Raw genomic sequence first — 9,247 nt, forward strand, 5'->3', positions numbered from 1 at the left:
TTTGAGTATAAATTATGTAATAACTTGTTGCCAAAGGAAATTAACGATAAAACCATAAAACATACCAAGATGATACGTATAAATAGGAAATTAAAATAAATAAAATACACATAATCTATATTATCTAGCTATATACTCGTAGTATATATAATCATAACAATATCTGAAATATTACGATATTTATATTATTAATGATAGTACCTTTAAATAACATGAAGCTTCATCGATAAATAATGACATGTAGTATGTATGAAAATATCTTTATTTGTTGGCGAAATATTAAGGTATAATAATAGATATTAATTAATGAAGATGAAATATTAAATAAGTCAATTTGTTATTTTGCATATTATTATACATCCAAAAAAAAAAAATAATATATTTTATATGCTAATAGTGAAGTAATAAGACGTAACTACTATAATAATATTATCTTATAGAATATTGATTTAATCATAATAATTAATAAACATTATAATATGTATGAAAATAAAAGTACGAATAATAAAACAATATATTATGTAGTGAGTACTCGTATATTTGAAATTAGTTACACTTTTTCGTCAAACTACATACTTAATTAAATTTACAACAACATTTGCTTGGCAATTAGGGCTAACGATGAAACTTGAACGAGCAGTATGCAAACTTCCGAGCTGGAAGCTCCACTCTTTGGGGCTGTAGTGGTAATAGCTGCCTCCGTTACGGTCGTAGGTGCTTGTGTTTCGGCGTTCTCCGCTACATTCTTTGGTTGAATTTCAGAGTTGGACACTTTTTCGACCTGCAACGCGGACAATATAAGAGAAAATATTATTTTAAATTCACGCGATTTAAATCATCTTCTAATGTCCGCATATGCGTACGATTTATATATATTGTATATATCTGACGTGTATAGTCAAATTACGTTTGATCGGACAAAAGACAATTTATGATTACGGACCAAAACGATGTGTTAAACCTGAAGCGCTTTATACAAAACATATTTACCTCGGTTTCGCCAACGGGGCTACTGATAGCACCCTGGAACGCGAAGACGAAGACGGCTACGACAAATACGATTTTGTACATGTTGATGATGGCGTTGGTTGCTTTATTGTTTTATATGTATAGTTGAATTGAAATTCGACTGAACTCTGATCGAAGACTAAACGTAAAACGTTCTTTTACCAACTATCTAAGAGACGGCCACTGACGCCTATCTTATCTGCGAACGACACTTCATTGCGAGGACAACACTCGTGTAGTCGTGTGACTCACAGATAACGCGAGTTCGAGTGCATTGCGTTTTATTTTAATTCATTACCTGCTGTACATGATAGTATAATAATAATATGTATATACACCGTACGTGTGAGACTACAAAATGGTATTATAATTAATATAATATATAAGTATAGTACGCTTTATACCTACAGGTTCAATAAATTAATCATAATTTATAGATATAAAAGTATTTAGTTTATTTGCACACCGATTACTCAAAGTGAATGCATAATATTGCGACGCGCCCGCAATAGAATGTTTGATTATAAAATTGCTATTCAGTTAAATGATTAATGTATGGTTTACTTCGAATAATTGAGGACGTAATAAAGTGATATTGGTGTACTTGTATGTATATTTTTAATTTTTAAGCAGTTGTAAAATATTATATTATACATGCATAACACTGTTTACTATAGAGATCAATATGGTTTAATAACTAGACACTGAAGAAATATTTAAAATATCACGATTAACATTTTTTTATTAAAACATTTTAATATTTATTTTTCCGGAATTTAAATGTTTAATGAATGTGTTATTTTGCTTTATAAGATTAATAAATTATACAAAGTTGATCATGTGAAAACTTATGCTTCATCATGTACTTACACGATGACAAGTGATTACCAAACAAACTTCAAACATATATTTTATTCTGATAATTTAACTCTTAAATTTTTAAGACATAGTAAATATTTTTATGTTTGCAAAGTCAGTATTTGGGAATATTGACTATTTAATTATTCATAATAGTATACTTCCATATATCTTAGAGGTTTTAGTTTGTTTTTGGAATAACTTTTTAGGGTAAGAGCAATTCTTATTTTGGTTTAAGTAGCGATTATACGGTAATATTTTTACTAACTACATAGCATGGAAATATTATTATTTATAGAAAATGGTCGTTACGTTGTAAATTATTATTTTTGTTAAATATTATTGGTTTTTAAATAATGTAAATATCTAGGTACTTAGAACTTTGATAGCCCGCGAAAAATATTCAGATTCCTAATGTGGCCCTTCAAAAATATTAATTAGTGATCCTGATCTATAGGTAATATGTATATTGTATATGTATTATGTTTTTTTAATTATAATTTATAAGTAAAAATTATCGATACAACCAAGGAAAAATATCAAGAAATTATACAGCAAACCAATTTCATCTGAGTGATTTATATCGTGTAGGTACCACATTGCTTTTGAATTTATAACGAAATAATACAATGTTTTATTTTACGTTGAGGTAACCGAAGTGAAGTTAAACATAATAATAATTAATATCATTACGTCAAGTTTGTATAAATAGATATTATGCGTACTGCAGTATTTAGACGATTATTTCATTAGTTTATATAATATAATATATATGTTGTAAAATATAGTACTGAATAATATTATTTATATAATGATTATATATGTGGTAGAAAAATGTTTTAAGCCTCGTCGGAAGTTGTATATAGTATTTGTAGAGTGTCCACCATTTATCCCAGGGGACTTTATAGGACCCCTACTATTGTGTATATAGTTTCTGATATACGCACATTATTATATTATACGGATTTTACAATGATATTATCTCAGCATATAATATATTGTATACAGTCAATGTTATGCGGTTTACTGCGCCAAATCGAATTATATATAAATTATCGTTTATTATCAACATGTAAAAATACTTCGAATCAAAAACTAAATTTAAGCTATTTATTTTAGATTCTGCGTGTATTGAGGATTTTTTTTGTTGTTTTTATAGTATGAAAATATGTAAGCACCTATTTATGCATAATAGTCAAATATTTTTTGGACGAAATTGGAACTGAAATAAAAAGGAAACAATTTTTACCAATAGATTTTAGGTATTACTTATTTTTTTTGTAATTTGAGAAACATTAACTGTAAAAACATTAAACATTCTGTAATTACTTATATTTTTAAAACATTTAAAATTATTTTAAGTTTTTATACCACAAATCAATAAACACACTAATTTTTTTTTCAATATATTATTTTCACATAGTTTTACATAATTGCAAAACAACATTTTGGAAAAACTATATTATCTTACATAATTTTATATATTCTTATCATTTTTCAATTTTTACTTTTTTTTCTTCTTTTTTTTCTTCGATTTAGTACTCTGAATCAAAATGTTTTTTGAAGTATTTTCGATAGGTACCTTTAAATTTAATATCGAACGGGCAGTTAATTAGTTTTAATTTTATAAATATATAGGGCTAGGATTTTGATGTAGGTAATGTAAATTATTTTCTGATGTTATAAAAAGTAAGTTTGTAAGTGGAAAATGTGTCTTAGGTGATTCTGATTATTTAAATGTTATTTTTATTGTATTATTCTTAGTATATCTCTTGTTGGTACTCTACTCTGTTAATTAATAGTAAGGAAGACTTGAAAGACTCGCCAGTTGTCACAGTTTTTACTATTTCTTTTTTTTTTAAGACAATTATATTTTTAGTGGTGTTCATCACACTATTCAAATTATCATTTTATAAACATACAAAAAATCAAACTCTAATATTGAGCAGCAATACATTTTTTAATTAAAAAAAAATACATAGAATTTTTATCAGCCTATCCGTTTTGGGATCGGTTGTTCACCATCACGGGGCTGCTAGTTGTCCTAAGTAAATCAAACGATAAACCAAATCAAAATTAAATTTTCAGTTTTCAATGTTAAATTTAAAATTAATCAATGTAAATAAATTTAATACATAAATAGTAAACAGAATTTAATAAGAGTAAAAAATTTATATCATATTTAAAATAAATATTTTTAACATGTGTCACAATTCCAATTTCGGATTTATCTCTATAAAATATAAATGGCAAATATTTAATGGATTAGCAATTACACTGCACAAAATCAGAATTCACTTTTTTTGTTTGAAATTTATAAAACGACTACAATCAGCACGAGATAAATAGCTGAGATAAAAATGAATATTTTCATTATGTTAATGTACAGTAATGAACATAATGAACATATAAATATCATCTAGGTTTAGTCTTTTAGAGTTATTAACATGGTAATAACTATCTATAAAAAGTTACTATAGTAATAATTAAATTTATAAATTCTCATTCGAGATTTTATGTTAATACTTCATAAAATATTTTGTTTTGGAATAAGGAACTAAAATTTCATGTTGTCATAAAAAGTTTCAAAAAAATATTAATAACGAATAATAAAAAACGTTTTTTCATAAAAAAATGTTTTTAACGACTTAAAATGTCACGAAAATATATTTCAAAACGTTAGTAGTTCTTTGATAAAAGCTTTTAAATAGATCAGCTGGTATAGCTAACGTAAAAATAATATTACTATTATGGTGTTTTACTCATTTTATTTTTATTAATGTGGTACTGTTTTGTGCACGAATATTTTTGCGATTAAAATAAAACACGTTATGAAATGTTTGTTCAAGTGTTTTATGAGCTATATTATGTTTCATCATATAGACATCATCCTGAGTACGTTGATAAATATAATAGAATATATAAGTAATTTAAAAAAATAAGTAGTTTTTTGTTCTACCAACAACTTATAATCGAAAAGATTAGATAAGTAAAACAATAAATGCTCATCGCATGTTCATAATTTATAATATATTTAAATAATAATGTTTAAAACATATTATGTTATAATATGATATACAGGAATTATGATATAGTTGTTGTGATTTAGTTACAGAAAACTTTTTGACTAAATAAAAAATGTATAAAAATTTTTAAAATATGTTTAACTTAATTTTCCACGATTTATTTGTGTGAGAATGAGAAACAAATTTAAATATCAGCTGTTGAACTCTGGTGTCGATAATTGATAAGTTTAATTTAAAAGCAATTTAAGAATATAGATGACTTATATACACTATACAAGCTACCTTTGTTAAATTAAGTATAATATTAAGTAAATAATTTAAATATCTATGTATATTTTTAAGTAGTATTAAGTGGTGGCAAAATATTTTTTGTTAAAATTATATTTATTGTAAATTTGAATATATTTTGATAAAAAAAAATAAAAAAAATGATATAAATGTAGTTTAAAATGTTCATTCATTGATTTTATACATTATTAAATAGAAAGAAAAGAAGTAATTTAAGATAGCATGTGAATGTTGTTAAAAAAAATATAAGCAAATACTTGAATAATAAATAACTTCAGATTGTATACCCAATGACATTGAGTATTTATTTTAGCTCTTCTTCAGTGGCGTCGTTTCAAGTTTTATTAGAGGGTTGAAATATTTTGACCGGTCTTTTTACAAACAGTGTTTGTTCCCCTTTGTTTTACAAAATAGGTTATAAGTTATAGTTAAGTATTACCCTGACCTCGAGCATGCCTGTTTCATCAAATGGTCGTCATAATCACACACTTTAAAAAAGAGGTCGCCATTTAAATATGCATACTTTTATACATAATTCTACACAGTTTTCACAAAATCAAACCGTTTAATACCATCCATACACACACTATCACATTGGTATGTATCAATGACTCACACATCTATCTAAAATCACATAACTATAAATAGTTTGGTTAAAGAACCACACACTAGTTAATCATATTTGATCAAAATTACAAAATCATAGTTTGTGAGCAATGCAATTAATTTAATAAAATATTTGAAATACTATAGGATGTAAATTTATTCTAATCTAAGTATTATCTATTTTACACACACTTAATTTTAAGATCTTATATATTGAACTATTTTTACGACAATTTGTTTATTAACAATAAATGTTTAATTTTTAATTGTCAATTGAATGTATGTGGTTTTAAATTATCAAGCTTCCAAATTTCCCTTTTGAACAATAGAAAAAAATGTACGCGGTATTGAACGGTTTAAAATTTGTGGTTATGAATGGTAAGTGTGTGGTTTTGAAAGACGGAGACGCTTGTTTCATTGAACTGGGATTCTTTCTCGTGTTAGCTACATTAGAAAATACTAACAACTAAAAAATATATATTTTTTAATATGCGTAAAAAAATATTAAACTACACATAAAATATATATTTTTTACTAAAATGTTTGTTTCTTTTGTGGTTGGACTAGCGACTCCCAAAGATCTTAATGATCGGTTAAGTAGGTTTTTAAAAAAATTAGACAGGAATAAATACCCTTTTATTGTCTCTCAAATCATACCACTGCTTGAACCATGAATCCATGAAGCATCTAAATACTCGTATACTTAGTTTATATATTATAATTGTATGGTACTTTTAATTATTATTATTTATTGTAACTACTCACGATAATTATATTACGTTTAAAATAATATTAAAGGTTAGGTTATACCTAACCTAAGTTAAACGTAAATAGAAACAGAAATAAATAACTTATTAATTATTATCAACGTTTCAATTGTATCTAATATATTATTATATTATCGTAGTGATTTTCAAAATAATTATATTAAGTTTTACTATTAAAAATTATATTAACTCAATAATAAATGTTAAATAATATTTGTAATATTTATCTAAACGAATATAATTAGGTACGTTATATTATATTTCATAATTTTTTTTTTTAATAGAAGTACCTAATAAAATACATTTTATGATTTAAATGTTGTGTGATGCTATATTATATTATAAATAGTATGTATTTGCGCGTTTATTATGCATAATAGAAAATAAAAGTATAATAATAATAGAATATAAAAGTATAACATTGTTTTTATGTAACATTTAGCTACTCCGTCGGCTGAAATTATATTGATAGTGAAATTTTGTAAACAAAATTTTTGTATAGGAATATATTTATGTAAAACCCCGTAGTAGACATTAACCCACATTATAAAAAGCATACTTTTATTATTATATGACGACATATCTATACGCTTCTTATAAACTTAAAATTGTGATCATAATACTTATATTATTAGCTAGCATAATATTGTTATTGTAGCTCAAGGATTAAACAAGAAGTGTTCGAAACGGTTAATGATTTAAATGCGACTGATATTGTTTGTAATATTAAATCAACAATTATTTTATCTTTATAGTTAAAATCAGTCAGTTGGCTAACAAATTCTTCATAAATAATATCTACTATATAATCCTTTTGGCCTTCATAACAATTTGTTATATTTGTATAAAAAGATTACAGGACATAAGATGTTCTAACTAAATTTGCACTACTAACTTTATTTTAGCCGTTCTATCATATAACATCTAAACTCAACTTCTAATACGACGATGATGATACTACTACTACTATACTACTATTACTAATAATAATAATAATATTAGAAGAACCTTGTATTTGAGACCATTATAATTTTATAAGCTATTGTTTTTATTTTAAACACTTTTAGTCGAACCACGGTGTGGATTCGGTGATGAGCGCATATCAAACAAACACACGCGCCAGACTTATCGGATTACTAGCACTCCAAAGCCATTAGATCTGTTTTATATTATATACGGTTACAACGTTCAGAAAACTCCGTTAACTCTCAGTGGCGTAGCGACCACACTGGTTAACCATAGTGTGACAGAGTGTTTATAAAATCTTAAATCGCTCGCGGACGACTTACCTACAGATATATAAGCATACGGTTTTAAACGACCGTGAAATCCGAGTTGTTCCAAACAGTTTGTAAACGTGTCATTTTCCGCCCGCTTATATCAACTTGTGTAATTTCTCCGTAGAATAATAGTATTTTCTTCACACAATTTCGTTTTTCGTTTACCTAGGTACAATTATGCCATTTATAGCAAAGGTATATGTTAGCTGTTACGTATTGTCTTATCAATTACTAGAATAAAAATATTTATTGTTGGATTAATATTTTTTTTATGATAGTAGATAGTAGTTAAAAAATGAAAAACGTATCAAAAAGATAAAATCTTTATATATATATATATATTAAAAAAATATTTACATGTGAATTTACTGGTATATATACTACGACATATGTTATAAGTTATAACTTAAATATGACTCTACTAAAATTGTTTGACTTTGATAATTATTATAGTTGTATAGTTATACTGGTGGAAAATTATTTATATTTTAGCATTTTAACTTAAATATATAAAGCTGAAATTCCAAACCGTATAATCGTACATACCTATATAGTCTAGATAGTCTAGATCATAGGCCATCAAATGGCGGTCCGCGAACAAATTTTATTCGGCCCCCAGACAAATACTAAATAACACATATATATAAATTATGTAAATATGTACTTATAATTTTGATGGCCCACAAAAAATGTTCAGATTCATAGAATGGCCCTTCAAAAATATTAATTGGTGACCCCGGGTCTAGATTCAATAAAATTAAAGCGGCAAAAATGTGAAGTATTTACTATTTACTAAACTAAGATAATATATACATTTTTTATAATTTAAGTTATAACAATGTCTCTGTGTAGGTAATAATGAAATAGTTGAATTTTTTTTTTAAGAAGTCATCACGATATTAGTAGGCTGACATGTTTCAGTCTTTTTAAACCATCACGTGAATTTTGGGATGCTCAAAAGGTATTCTTGAGTTTCGGAGTAATATTGATGACAACTTCTGATTCCAATCCAACGGTTCATGAATTATTAAGGTGTCGTATCCATGTTTATAAATAAACGAAGTGTGTTAGTAAATAATTGTGTGAACCATTTGACCAATATTGTAATAAAGAGATCGAAATTTCACGAAAGATTATTAATAATTGAATCTATATATTTAAATTATTTATGTATTCAAATTGTTTTTAATAAATAATGCAGTAATACTAGCTTTTTATTTAGTTTTCATGTACCTATTATGTGAATTTAATTTATTGTATTTTGATAGGGTTTTTAATTAGGTGTTTTTTGTTTAAGTTATTAAATATAATATAATATAATATTGGTACGTTATAAAATGGAATTTAGTTTAGTCATTTTATCGTTATGTCGTTATTTATTTATTTTTATTTATCTTTTTACAAATTCGGCTGC

At 25.4% G+C, this 9,247-nt stretch overlaps 1 long non-coding RNA gene across 1 annotated transcript; it reads right to left on the reverse strand.

Moving 5' to 3' along the window:
• Positions 1-244: 244 nt before the first annotated feature.
• Positions 245-1,171, reverse strand: LOC132930186 (uncharacterized). The gene is made up of 2 exons (XR_009662195.1): positions 991-1,171; positions 245-781 (listed from the first exon to the last, which is right to left on the reverse strand). It is a non-coding gene; the product is annotated as an uncharacterized LOC132930186 (long non-coding RNA).
• Positions 1,172-9,247: the final 8,076 nt, after the last annotated feature.

Source organism: Rhopalosiphum padi, chromosome 4 (assembly GCF_020882245.1).
Source record: "Rhopalosiphum padi isolate XX-2018 chromosome 4, ASM2088224v1, whole genome shotgun sequence".
Lineage (NCBI taxonomy): Eukaryota > Metazoa > Arthropoda > Insecta > Hemiptera > Aphididae > Rhopalosiphum > Rhopalosiphum padi.